The sequence below is a fragment of the Phodopus roborovskii genome, unplaced genomic scaffold (genome assembly GCF_943737965.1).
Source record: "Phodopus roborovskii unplaced genomic scaffold, PHOROB, whole genome shotgun sequence".
Classification (NCBI taxonomy): domain Eukaryota; kingdom Metazoa; phylum Chordata; class Mammalia; order Rodentia; family Cricetidae; genus Phodopus; species Phodopus roborovskii.
This window is the reverse complement of record NW_026125506.1, coordinates 6,101,510-6,115,337: the sequence shown is the minus strand read 5'-3', so window position 1 is coordinate 6,115,337 and position 13,828 is coordinate 6,101,510.

Below are 13,828 nucleotides of genomic sequence, written 5' to 3'. Positions count from 1 at the left end.
ACCTTTGCCTTCTGTAACTTCAGAGGTCATCTGGGGCCATTCTTACACATGACCTTGACTGCCTGCCCAGTGTCCTAAGAAGCCATGAAGGGGACTTGAGGAACAGCCTCAGAAGATTAATATTCCAGATCCCAGAACGCTGAGTGACAAATCGGTAGTTCTGTCCTCCTAGGGCTCTATTTGTGGACAGAGACCCTTCAGTGGGGAGCAGAGGTTTAACGGGGAAGTATGTAGATGGCTGGAGGAGTGGGAGGCTGGCCTTCAGCCTGGTGACTGTTAGAATGCCTCAAGGTCCTTGTCTCTCCATAGACCCCAGCACTGTAGACCTCGAATCCAACCGTCCCCAGGCAGGTTCTGATGCTGTTTGCGTCAGGGTGTTCTCTTCCAGTGTTAGCGGGCCCACACGTCCATAGTGTCAACCTCTGCTGTGGGGTGTCTCCGTGTGTCCGTCTCCTCTTAGCAGGCTTCTAGATAGATTTCCATAGCCATAACCAAAGCAGGGGGTGTTTCCCATGGAGTGCTAGTATTTAATGGTTGTCCAACTACCATTGTGATTGTTGTCTCTAAACTTGTAAGTAGGTCCATGGAAGGCCCTAGATCCTTCAGGTTAAACTACAGATCCTGTGTGGCCCCTGTGCAGGACTGGGTGGCTTTTTAAGTGAAATGGGGCTGTGTGTGTGTGTGTGGGGGGGGGTTAATAGATAAGGTTGATTCCATTTCTTAAAGGAATTGGAGAGGGCTGAATCCTTTTTACAGTATTTTCTGTTTCTCATTTTTTTTCTTTAATTTTTATTTTTTCTTGACTTTTCAGTAGGTAATCTCATTTAAGAATTTTACCTCTCATCTGGTGATCTGGAATCTCGTCCTTGGTATCTCACCAGCATTTCCAAAGAGCCCAAACCATTTTAAGTTACGGTAAATTGGCAAGCAGCTGGAGGGCTTTCCATAACACCATTACTTGGTACCACTTAAATGTTCTGCCTGGCGAATGTCAGTTTATAAAAATAATTTTAAAAGTATAGGTTCTCCTGAGTAATAAAGATTCAAAAAGAGAGCCGTGGAGGCCGTTGGGTTGGTTGGCTTGCCGAGTGATGGGAATTTATTTTAGGTTTTCCTCCCACTGAGCATGGGAACGGGTTTGTGGGCAGAGGGTGGGTGTTCTGAGGTGATATTGAAAAGCTTTAGAACCCTTGTAAAGCACAGTAGGGGGGGGTCGCCCCTCAAATCCCGTGATTGGGGCATAACATGCACTTAGAGATGAGACATGATTGGATTGGGTGGAAAACCTTAGAAGTGGACTCATGGGTCAGGACCTCTGGAAGAGCAGCCAATGCTCTCAACTGCTGAGCCCTTTCTCCAGCCAAGGTGGTAGAATATTTTAAGACGTGGTTCCCAGGGTCATTGTGAGAGTCCTTGAAAGGCATTGTGAGCTTGGGGCTGGAGAGATGGCTCAGAGGTAAAGAGAACTGGCTGCTCTTCCAGAGGTCCTGAGTTCAATTCCGAGCAACCACATGGTGGCTCATAACAATTTTTAATAATATCTGGTGCCCTCTTCTGTTCTGCAGGCATTCATGCAGTACAGAATACTGTTCACATAATAAGCAAAATGATTTGGAAAAAAAAAAAAAAAAAAAAAAAAAGGGCTTGTGGGATGTAACGAGTACGGTTTTTCCTCCTGCCGCCGCCTGGTCTTGTCCTGCTGCCATGCCAGCCCCAAATAATACACAGAGACTCTGTATTTGATATAATCTTGTTGGCCAGTTACTAGTTTCTTATTGGCTAGCTCTGCCTTAGTTATTAACCCATTTCTGCTGATCTATGTATTTCTCTTACCGGGGAGCCGGCGGCATACTGCTTTCTTCAGACTCTCCATCTTGACTCCTCCTTCCTACTTCCTATTTCCTCCTTGTCTCCTAGTCCCTCCTATCTTCCTTTCCTATTGGCCAACAGTGCTTTATTATTAACCAGTATGAGAAACATACAGAATGACCTCTCCCATCATCTCCTCTTTTCTGTCTAAATAAAAAGAAGGGTTTTAACCTTAACATAGCAAAATATATTATACAACAGTTATCAAGTAACAATCACAGTTAACAACATTTAGTCCATTAACATTTAGCAAGATTTGAAGAAAATATTTCATCATCTATTCTATCTTTGTGTGTCTAAAGTCTAAGTAACTTATCTTTAATCCTAACTAATGAAAACTATAACCATTACTATCTGTCTTTAACTCCTTTAAAGACCACAGAAGGATAGTATATAAACTCTAGAAATGACAGAGACAACTCACTGCCTGGTCACCCGAAGTTCTTTTGTAATCTTCCATCTTCAGCCCATAGGCCATAGTGTGTCTGGCAGACTCTTCAGCAACGCAGGAAACTTTAAACTGTCTTCTTGTATTGGCAGTTTGTCAGTCACTTTTGTCTGTGTCCTGCATGCTGTCTCGCAGACTCTTCCATGAAGTAGGATCTCTGTTAGCAATGTCCATCTTGAATCAGAAGTCACTTTCCTGTGGGTCCTGCATGTCCAGTTTATACATCACAAAGTCAAACAGTCCAGACAAGAGGAGTATCTTGTCCAAATGGCTAGTCTTGCCATATTGGAAGTAAACTCCATAATGAGTTTTTTCAATGTCCATCTTCATCTTCCTTTCTGACGCAGGTGGTGTTGCCAGGAACAATTATGTCTCATTGTCAAGAAAAACCCTAAACCATTTTAGATGCCATATTCTGTAGGTCTTTGAAAGGTTTGAAGAATGCCTATCCATCTCAAATATATGTCTGTATATCTAGAAATACTAACTAACTTAACTATAAGTTCTAACTATCATAGGTAACTATCTATAATCTATACTACATTATACATTACATTTCTAACTGAGCTCAATAAACACAATACCTAAACAAGAGGAGAAATATACATATCACCTTATTGAGCTTAAATTGTATCAATAAATGAAAATCCATTCCAAAACAAAGTATTCATATCTATACCATAATTCCCTTTTTACCTTTAAAAAGAACTGGCTGTGATCATTAACCATTTATACCCAAGTCCATTTAAATGAAAACAAACATTTATAAATATTTGGGAATTTGGGCGTCGTTCTTTCCAAACTACTTCCTGCTGATAGGGGGCGCTGTCATGGGGATCCTAAGAAGATGCAGAAATCCTGGCTGTAAGTCTGCGAGGCTGCTTTGTCCAGCTGTTTTGAATGTAGGATCACCAGCGACTGTTTCAGGGGGCCTGGCTTGCTCAAACCACCATTTGTAACGAGTACGGTTTTTCCTCCTGCCGCCGCCTGGTCTTGTCCTGCTGCCATGCCAGCCCCAAATAATACACAGAGACTCTGTATTTGATATAATCTTGTTGGCCAGTTACTAGTTTCTTATTGGCTAGCTCTGCCTTAGTTATTAACCCATTTCTGCTGATCTATGTATTTCTCTTACCGGGGAGCCGGCGGCATACTGCTTTCTTCAGACTCTCCATCTTGACTCCTCCTTCCTACTTCCTATTTCCTCCTTGTCTCCTAGTCCCTCCTATCTTCCTTTCCTATTGGCCAACAGTGCTTTATTATTAACCAGTATGAGAAACATACAGAATGACCTCTCCCATCAGTGGGATGCTAGGCAAGTGACCTTCCCACCATGACCACAGGTAATTGTCCATGGACTGAATCCCAAACTGTGCCTGAACAAACCTTTCTTCTTGTTAAGTTGCTTATCTTGGATGTGGTGTTACCATAGTGATAAGCAGGTTAACCCATGTCCTTCCATAGCTCTAGCCACACACCCAGTATGGGGCAATGACATACCAGAAATGCCAGAACCGGAAGGAAAGGACACAACCCAATGGGGGGGGGGGGTCCACCGCCACTTACCCTCCTGCTTGTGGAGGTGGATCAAGCCTGGGTGTCTGTGTATCTCAGGCAGTACTAAAACTTTTGTAGAAGGGTTTTTCACATTTACTAAGGTAGTTTGTTGCCAGAGGTTTTTTGTTTTTGTTTTTGGTTTTTTTTTTTTTTGTCCCGACAGGTTCCAACCCCCTTCATCCCCAAATGAACACACAGAGATTTATATTAATTATAAAATTGTTGACCAATGGCTAGGGCGTCCTACTGTCTAGCTGTCTCTTAATTACTAACCCATTTCTATTAATCTGAGTATTCCCATGTGGTCTCATCTTACCGGAGAATGCCCAGATCCGTTACTCCTTCCTCGGCTACATGGCGTCCCTTTGCGGTCTCTCTCTGCCTACCTTTCCCAGAATTCTCCTTGTCTCCCATCTATCTTCCTGACTCTATTGGCCAAACAGTGTTGTATTCATCAACCAGAAAGAGAAACATACATACAGAAGGACATCCCCCATCAGTAGTTGGCAAGGGGCCTTGTGCCCCCAGATTCTAGGCTGGTGAATTAACCGAGTTTCCACAAAACCCACAGTGCAGTCAGCCACGTGGAGAGCTGGGCATCCTGCATCCGGATGCTCTTTGATGTCAGCAAGCCCTCTATTGCCTTGGCCTCTGAGGGGAACTGTCATGGGAGAATGGAAGGACACAGCAGTCCTGACTCCCTGCTTCAAACTTGAGGTCCGTCTGGTGCTCTGCTTAGGTCCCAGCCTCCGGGCAGAGGCAGAGAGGCTTCTGGTCTCTGTGAAGGATGGAGTCTTCAGGCTCCATCCTTGCAGAGTCTGATAAGCACCATTCCTGCACTTTGAGCAGCCTCTGGGAGGAATGAAGGAATGCAGGGATACCATTCACTGGCACTAGGAACACAATTGTTTTAGGATACTTTCCAGAAGACACACGCCTCAGCAGAATGAGCCTCAGCTGAGGAAATGTCTCTTTGAGATCCAGCTGTAAGGCATCTTCTCATTTAGTGATCCAATGGGGGAGGGCCCAGCCCACTGTGGGTGGGGCCATCCCTGTGCTGCTGGTCCTGGGTTCTATAAGAAAGCAGGCTAAACAAGCCATGGGGAGCAAGCCAGTGAGCAGAACCCTCCGTGGTCTCTGCATCAGCTCCTGCCTCCAGGTTCCTGTCCCATGTGAGTTCCTCTCCTGATTTCCTTCAGTGATGAATAGTAATGTGGAAGTGTGAGCCAAATAAACCCTTTCCTCTCCAAGTTGTTTATGGGTCATATGTTTGATCACAGCAATAGAAACCCTAACTAAGGCAGCTGGTTACTAAAACAAAAATGTATGTATTTAAGAGACTTGATAGGGGAGAAAAGTAGGTAAGAGACAGCATAGGGGCCCAGATCTTTATCCTTTTACCCATCTTCTCAGTTGTTTCGTCACGAGAAAGATTCCAACCTATAAAATAACCGAATCCACTTTACTCACCAGGTGATGGTGACCTTTAATCCCAGCACTCGGGAGGCCGAGGCAGGGGGATCTCTTGAGTTTGAGGCCAGCCTGGTCTACAGAGTGGGTTTTAGGACAGTCAGGGCTACGCAGAGAAACCCTGTCTCAAAAACAAAACAAAACACAACTCCATTTACTCACAGGAAAGAGCAGTAACTGCCAACCTGAAGAGTCTCTCCTCGGTTTCTCAAAGCCGGCAACCCAGCAAGGGTGTTCCGTTTCTCATTAGGGTGGTGCCCCAGGCTGTCAGCCACCCCTTCAAAGGCCTCAGACAGATGGCTTAAAGTGGGGTCCTGGGCCCCCAGAGCCCAACCCTGAAGCTGGAGAGCCAGCAGGTACGGGAAGCAGGAGGAGCCCCTGGTTAACAGGTCCTTGCATGGGGAGAGACATCACCTGTTTTCATGTTTTGATTGACAGGTTTGGGTTCTGTAAGCTTTTGTTGCCTGAGCATGTTCTTCCCCATGGTTTAGAGGTTTTGTTTTGTTTTTGACACAAGCTGGGGTCATCTGGGGAAGAGGAACATTGACAGAGATGTCTCCACTGAACTGGTGTGGGCTGCTTTCTTGGTTAATGACCGATGTGGGAGGGTCCAGCTCACTGTCTGTGTTGCCATCCCAGGGCAGGTGAGTCTGTGTGGAAGAGGAAGCCATGGCCAGTAAGCAGCAGAGTCCGCCATGGCCTGTGCCTCAGACCCTGCCTTCACTTCCCTCCGCGGCAGGCTGTGATTAGACTGTGTAAGCCAAGTAAACCCTTTCCTCCCCAAGCTGCTTTGATCGTGCGATTCATCACAGCAACAGAAAAGTAACCAGAGTAGCCATGATGTGTCTGACTTTAACCATGTGCACACCAGACCATGTCTGGGCAGAAGAAGGTGGCCAACAGGTGGTGCATTTGCTTTACCGCGCACATCCCCAAACCAGGCTAGACTGACTGGCTGGCACACCGCCTTTTTTTTTTTTTTCTTCTTTTTTTAATGTCACAAAGGATGGCTAGGGAGCTCTGGGTCAGTGTGGTCAGCAGCTTTGTTTACAGACGGCTGCTCAATGCTGGTGGGGCCACAGGTTGCTAAGTGCATGGCTCAAGTCATGAGAAGTCTGGGTGGCCACGCTCTGCTCATGGTCACGTGCCTCAGGTTGAACACAGCGACTGTCCCATAACTGCCGTGGCTGGTATTTATCTCCTTCCGGCGCCTGGGTGTCAGTTGAGCCCACATTGGAAGGGAGCAACATTTGACACTCAGAAGCCATGACGGTAAAGCTACTAGCCATGATCATGTGATCACGTGATCACACGAGTACCAGTTCCTGTCGATGGGCATGGTCGCCGGGTCACAGAGGTGAGAGGGTACAGTGTAGTCACAGCTGGAAGGAGGACCTCCCTGAGTATTATTATTTATTATGATTTTATTATTATTGAACATGTGTGCATGCCATGACATGTATGTGCTGGTCAGAGAATAACTGCGGCGTTGGCTCTTTTCCCCAGCCTCCTCACTCCTTCCAATTCATGTCCTCCGGTGTGTCCTGCCCGTGTACTCGGGTGTGTGGTCATACACTGGAGGGTAGCAAACTTGGGCTTTGGATCCTCCCAAGCACGGAAACGGCAGGCGTGCACCTCCACAGGTGCTTTGAGCCAGGACTTTGAGCACACCAGGTGAACCTCCCAACCACCATGGTCCCAACCATGCTCCATCCTCAGGCCCTCTGTTGATTTTGCTTGCCGTAGACAAGCCATTTTGTTTGCCATCCCTGATTTAACCTTCACCTCTTTTACGACAGCGACCGAGGCCCAGCAACATTGTACACCCAATGCCACCTGGCGAATTAGGGGCAGTGACATTCCTAGAACATGGGAGGTGTGATCACTTGAGAACGTACAGGTTCCAAGTCTGCTGGACGGCCCAGAGCACATCCCGTTCTGTGTGTGCCACACGGTGGCCTCATGGCTTTTCTTTGCCTCTTTGGTGCCGTGGTAAAGTGCATGGGGGCCCAGGGTTCATCAGCCTGGCACAGCCACCCACCAACCTTGGGGCGTTGACTTGCTGTCTGTGTGCTTAGGCGTTAGGATGTACTCCACCCGGCATGCCTGGGCATTTCTGATCTGAGCAGGGAATGCCTTGCTTGGATCCTCAAATCCCCTGTGGGCCTCGGCCCCCATCCCCTGCTCTGTTACTTATTTCTGGCTTCTGTCAAATGGAGATGAGCGCTGATGGCCCCTCTCCCTCAGGGCTGATTGATCAAGGGGAGAGTGGTAAGTTCTCAGCACAGGTTGGTTGCTTGCATTGAGATTGGAGCAAAGAGTCTCTGCCAAAGGGCTTTCTGGAGAGCCCACTGTCACTCCAACAGGACAGGGACCTTTGCCACAGTCATCTTTGGTCCCCTGCAATCAATCATTGTGAGATAATTACTTTCTTCTACTTGAAATAGAAACTGCGACCATCCTTTAACAGTGTTATTTTGTATTCTTTGAACCCTCCATCCATGTATACGATGTATATTCATGTCCATCCACCCACCTCCTCCTCTGTCTCCCTCCCCCCCCCTGCTTCGTGGTATCATTTTTACAATTTTTATTAATAACCTGAGTCCGATTTGTCCTGCCCCTATATGCATAGATGTGTGACCATCCACCAAGGCAGGCAGGTTTACCAGTGACCACCTCATTCCCCAAAGGACAGTGACCCTTCCTTCCTGAGCATCTTCAGCTGCCAAAGTTCCTCTGATAGGGGTGGAGCCTCTGGGCCCCTCCTCTGTCCCCGCTGGAATTTTGACTGGCTTCATCTATGTAGGTCTCCATCCCTGGGACCATGTGCCTCAGGTTCTGAGTTCTCTGCAGATGGCCCTGGTTGAATTCTACAGGGTAGGTATGTGTCTCAGAGCCTCTGTCAGATCAGAGGAAGGCAAGGCCTGCGTGCAGAGGTGAGCGGGCATAGGTCACACACAGAGACAAAGAACACACATTTGGCACTACGCCAGGCGGTCACCTTTGAACTTTAAAATCCATTTGTCCTGCAGCAGGCATCTTTTTGTTTTCTGTTGGACTCTCCTGTTCCCTCCCCTCCTCTTCCCTCCCTTCTTTCTCTCCCTGGCCCACCTGCCCACCACTGTGCCTCCCCTTTATACCACGGGGCAGTGGCTCGTGGCAGCCCTGCAGTGGCTTTCCAATTTCACACTTACATGCTCCTGAAAGTATTTGCAACCTAACGCGTATGTAACACGAATAAAGCGCAGCAGTGCCTGGGCCTGTGAAGACAGTCTGTCTGTCCGTCCGCCTCCCCTTCCCTGGTCTGACTGCCCCTCCCCGACACACAGCTCTCTCCTGAGAATCTGAGTGTGTTAGATGAAATCCATCAATATTGGGATTAAAAAGAGGCTTCCTTTATTGAGTACAGACTGTTCCTGGGCACGTGCAGCTCCCCACACGATGGTATTTACCACACACGGCCAGGCCGTCTGTGTACAGGGGAAGAAAGGGAGGCTTGGAGGAGGAAGGTGTCCTCGACTCCTTTCCCCATGGGCCCTCCTCTTCCGGATACATACTGCCACAGCACAAGGGACACCCCATTGTCACCTAAGCCGGGGCCCTACTTCTGTTTCCAAGGGGGAAAGGGGCTTGTCTGATCGCACAGGGGTCAACAGTAGGGTAATACCAGGACCCAGATCTGAGGTTAAACAGAAAGGTCTAGTAGGACTGTTCCCTAAGGTGCGACTGTGAAAGCTGGGCTTGAATATCAGCTCTTTTTTTTAAGTTTTAAAAAAATTAATTTTAAAATTTTGTGTGCATTGGTGTTTGGCCTACATATGTCTGCGTGACAGTTTTGGACCGCCTGGAACTGGAGTTACAGAGAGTTGTGAGCTGCCACATGGGCGTGGGGAATTGAACCCAGGCCCCTGGAAGAGCAGGCAGTGCTCTTAAGTGCTGAGCTGGCTCTCCAGCCCCCAGCTCTTTTGTGTAAGCTGTGTGATTTTGGATAAATCGCCAAACCTCTCTGAACAGCAACAGTGGAATGCACAGATCTGGGCTGCTGTCATCCTTGGTTGGAGAAGCTTCTTTTTGACACGAGTATCAGTTAATACAGAGACTGAGGCTGGTCAAAGTGAGGAGAAGATGTGACCGAGTGCTCGGCCCTCAGTGGGACATCCAGAGCTTACCCTCCCAGCCCCTGCCCATGATTCAGGGAGCAGCTATCTTGGAGGATGGGGAGGAGACCAGTGAATGCTGTCCTCTGGGTGTGACATGGCAGATCCCAAAGCAGTCATGGTTACTGGATGGCTGCTGGGGCAGGGGATTTGTTTTGGGTGTGTGTGTGTGGCCATTGGCAGGCTTTGTACGATGCAGTGGAGGGGGCCCTAACTCTCGTACAAATGGGTAGATTAGACTTAGTTATTTAAAAATAAGGTGGAATTGGAAGGAATGATGGGTGAGAGTTGGGGGGTGGGGGATGGGAAGGAGTTGGGGGGTGGATAAGATCAAAACACATTATATGTGAGTGTATGAAATTTGTTGCGAACAACAAAATTACTGCATGAGATGACTTGGCAGGGAAAGGCTCTTGCTGCCAAGCCTGATGACCTGAGTTCAGTTCCTGGGGCCCACAAGATGGGAAGGAGGGAAATGAGTCTCGCAAGTTGTCCACTGACTTACAGGACACACACACACACACACACACACACACACACACACACACACACACACTTGTAAAAGCCAGGCGTGGTTGTCACCTTGATTGGATGAAGAGATGACAAGGTGGTTAGTGGAACCATTACCATGGAGCAATTTTCTTCTTTGAGGGTAAGGAGCTCCTTAAGACTCAAGATAGTCTAAAGGGAGGGGAGACATCCATCCTGTGGGGAAACCTGCTAGGCTCAGGAAGTACACAACTTAGAGGCTCCAGGAAGTCCTTGAAACAGACCTGATTCACCAGGCCCGTCCCTCCCCAAACACATATAAGCAGAGGGGGTTACTGAGAAACAGTCAGGGCAGCTGATTTCCCTGGAAGATTGTGCAGTGCGCTCCAGGTTTCAGGCTTCATGAGCTGTCACTCATGCTGGGGTGGGCCCTGGTGAGGTAGCTGACTTTTGGGCATTTCTCTTCTATAAGCATCCTCTATTCTGTGAATAGCTCCCAATAAAATTTCCTGGTTCACCGAGTTGGACTTTGGAGGTGTCTGTATTTTGATTTATCATTGGTCTGCTATCTGGGGTGGGTAGGTGTTTGTCTACTCAGACTCATTCCTGAGTCTTCTCAGGAGTCAATTGGATGGTGGCTTTAGTAAGGCAGAGAAAGTAACAGGAAGCAGGCCCTTGGGGGTGGTGACCTTGGGTTCAGGTCTCACTCTGGCCCCCTCTGTGTACCCGTCTTCTCTCTTTCCTGTGCACCATGACGTAAATAAGAGCCCCCACAACATGACTAGATCACCACAATGTTCTGCTCAAGCACACGGGGCAACCTAACAACGGACCAGACCCGAAACTACGAGCCAAACGGACCCCCTCCTTTAAGTTGTCTTGTCCGGCATTTGTCAAAGATAAAAAGCTAACAGAAACCATGTCAGGTTTCTCTTGAGGGTGAAGGGAGGTTGCCACAAAGCAGAATCATGATCATCAAGCTTGAAGCAAGACTTAGGTCACCGGAGTGCCCACCCTGAGCAGCCATCCCAGAAAACTGGGGTCACCCGCTCAAGCCCCATCATCCCACCACACCCTGAGGCTAAAGCCCTAGCCAGTTTCCCACAGTTATTTACCCTGGAAAGGCCAGTAGTATCCACCCGTCGTTCAAGGCAAGCTGGTGTCCTGCCCCCTGCTGGTCTCATTTGTAACTGCTGTGTCCCTGGGTGGATTGAGAGAACCACTTTACCACGTTCCAGGGAGGACACAGACAGGGCTATCGTTTCTTCGTTCTCTGGCACCCGTGAAGGGAAATGTTTTTCTTCCTCTAGTGTGCTGCGGGTGCCCATTAGATGCTGGCAGAATGAAATAAGTTCAGTTACAGCCTTGTCTTTTATCACGGTGCCCCTCTCTTGCCCTGTCCTTTCCTTCTCCTCCTCCTCCTCTCTCTCTCTCTCTCCCTCTCTCTCTCTCTCCTCCTCCTCCCTTTCCCCCCCTCTGTGTCTCCTTTCTCCCTCCCCTCTCCCTCCCTTCCTCCCTCTTCCTCTATGGGTGTCTCTTGTAGCCCAGGCTAGCCTCAAACTCACTACCTGGGCAAGAATAACCTTGAACTTCTGATCCTCCTGCCTCTACCCCTGAGTACTGAGGTTACAGGGCACGCCTGGCTTTATGCAATGCCAGGACTTGAACTCAGGACTTCATGTGTGCTGGGCAAGCACTCTATCATAAGCTACATCCCAAGCCCCGCGTATCTTTCAAGACAAAAGGAGGCAAGTATATTCAGAAGCTTCCAGATGCTTGGCCACTGAATCCAGGTTTCTGGTTTTCCCTTCACCTGCTGGAGAGGTCGTGGCACTGTTGAGGCGGTCACAGCAGCATGTCACACCTGCCCCTTGGTAGTCTGCTATGAAAGCCGGTGTTTCAGGGATTGCTTCTTGCCCTGTCACTTAGGCCAGCACTCAGTGTTTACATTGCTGTGACTATAAACTCCAGTCACAGCTCACTTGTTCTGTAACTAGAATGGCTGTCTTCTCCTTGACGGTGCCCCTCCCCCTGGAGTTAATAGTTATCTTGTATCATTATCATTTCCTTCTTGTCATTTGTTTGCTTGGCTGTCTATGTATGTAGGGCTAATCGACTTCAGGCCCATTACCGGCTGCCTAAATCCCTTCAAAAGGCACACGCCTACACAAAGCACAAGACCACCTCTGAGCTGCGACATTCCTCTTCCCCGAAGACCCTGTTCCCCTGGCCTGGCCTACAGCCATCATCACCTGTTGGGAACTTTAAGTACCTGTCCCTTACAGCTCTCTCCCTCCCCACCCAGCTGTAGAACTCCCGCATTCTCAAGGTTGATCAAACACGGTTGTTCTCATAACTTTCCTGTGTGCAGGGCCCGTGCCTTGACCCCAGGTGTGGGTGGTGCATGATTTCCTCCTATGCTTAGCCCATCCCTGGCTTGGGTAGATAAGCCCATTACTCTCTGAAATAAAGGGCAGCAGCTTCCTCTTCACTTCTCGTGGTGGTGTGTCAAGTGTTACAATTCCAACACCCTTCGCCAGCTCGGTACTCCGGCCGCACGGGCGTGGCAATCACCCTGATGTCTTTCCAGCCGTTTTTGCCTCTACAGCTTCTGTTTGTCTGTCATCCTGTGTCTTCATGCCTCGGTTTTTATAGGGGTCACTTCCTGGTACCTTCCAAAGCGAGACTGCAGATACCGCTGTTCTGCTCCTACTTTATTATACACAGTTTGAGCTGAGAAGGCTGATGTTCAACACTCCAAATGTGTTCCATTGAGCCGTCTTCTTCCCTTCCATTCATTTCCAGGAGTCCTTCATGTTTCTGATTCATCCAGATGTGTGTATTTTGAATCTGTTTTCAGCCTTTAAAATCTGACCTGTGCCTCTCTCCAATGCCATCCTTTCCGGCTGGTTTAATTTTAGCCTGCCAACCATTTACTTTTAAGATTTGAAGGCAATGCCTATTGCTTCCAGCATTTTCTCAACAAGTCAGAATCCATCCCAATTATAAATCGTTTTGGTTGGACTTTGTCACGTCTCCAGGAGCTTAAGGGACTCAGTATCTAGAAACCTCACGATGATGGGGTCCTAGGAACTTATGTTTGTATGTATTTCCCTTATGTTCTGAGGATACAGTAGCCTCTATATCCACAGTCAACTGTGAACCACAAGGGGAGAAGGTAGTTAGGCCTTGTGTAGTCTTTTCCTCCTGTTCCTCAGACAATGTAACAAGTGTTTACCTAGCATGTCCCTCATGTCTATTATTCTAAGCAAGTATGAAAGGATTTAGACTATACTGAGGTGGGGGATGTCTTAGAGCCAGGGTTTCCTTAATACCGACAGACATGTATGTATGCATGTGGGGTCAACTTCCAAGATGGCTCCATGGCTTCCCCCTGGTAGCTACTCCCTTGTGCCGTCTGCTCTCCTGTTATCCCACAAGTGATGGAATTGTGTGTATGAGGTCTGCCTGTTCTCTTTTCTCCTTGGGCCACTTGCTCTGGGAGCATGTGCTCCCGTGTTAAGTAGGCCACAGAGGCACACGTGTCAAGGAACCAAGGTCTCCTGTCGGTATTCTGCTGGGAACTGAGGCTCCTTGCCAACAACAGTAGGACCCAGTCGGTTGCTCTGGAAACAGACCCTCCAGCCCCAGTCATTCCTTCATGTGGGATGGCTGCTGGCCCCTGCCACCTGGGCAACCCTGAGCTGTAGTCGCCAGACTATGCTGTTCTGAAATGCATTCATCCCTCTTGTGGCGAAGCTACAACTGCTGTACCATCATCCCAGAGCGCAGGGCGGGAGAATCATGTGTTCCAGGCCAGTGTGGGCATCCTAGT